Source organism: Boleophthalmus pectinirostris, unplaced genomic scaffold, assembly GCF_026225935.1.
Source record: "Boleophthalmus pectinirostris isolate CB_2022bp ecotype Guang Dong unplaced genomic scaffold, ASM2622593v1 HiC_scaffold_8, whole genome shotgun sequence".
NCBI classification, from domain to species: domain Eukaryota; kingdom Metazoa; phylum Chordata; class Actinopteri; order Gobiiformes; family Gobiidae; genus Boleophthalmus; species Boleophthalmus pectinirostris.
In genome coordinates this window covers 1,705,855-1,706,576 of record NW_026571515.1, presented here as the reverse complement: position 1 = coordinate 1,706,576, position 722 = coordinate 1,705,855, and positions in this window count along the sequence as shown.

Sequence of the window (722 nt, the reverse complement as noted above, 5' to 3'; positions counted from 1 at the left end):
ACCAGGACTAAACCAGGACTAAACCAGGACTAAACCAGGTCTAAACCAGGACTAAACCAGGACTAAACCAGGACTAAACCAGGACTAAACCAGGTCTAAACCAGGACTAAACCAGGACTAAACCAGGACTAAACCAGGTAAACCAGGGTCTAAACCAGGACTAAACCAGGACTAAACCAGGACTAAACCAGGTCTAAACCAGGACTAAACCAGGACTAAACCAGGTCTAAACCAGGTCTAAACCAGGTCTAAACCAGGACTAAAACCGGACTAAACATGGACTAAAACAGGACTAAACCAGGTCTAAACCAGGACTAAACCAGGTCTAAACCAGGACTAAACCAGGTCTAAACAGGACTAAACCAGGTCTAAACCAGGACTAAACCAGGACTAAACCAGGTCTAAACCAGTCTAAACCAGGACTAAACCAGGTCTAAACCAGGACTAAACCAGGTCTAAACCAGGACTAAACCAGGACTAAACAGGACTAAACAGACTAAACCAGGTCTAAACCAGGACTAAACCAGGACTAAACCAGGACTAAACCAGGTCTAAACCAGGACTAAACCAGGACTAAACCAACTAAAACAGGTCTAAACCAGGACTAAACCAGGAACTAAACAGGACTAAAACAACAGGACTAAACCAGGTCTAAACCAGGACTAAACCAGGACTAAACCAGGACTAAACCAGGACTAAACCAGGACTAAACCAGGACTAAA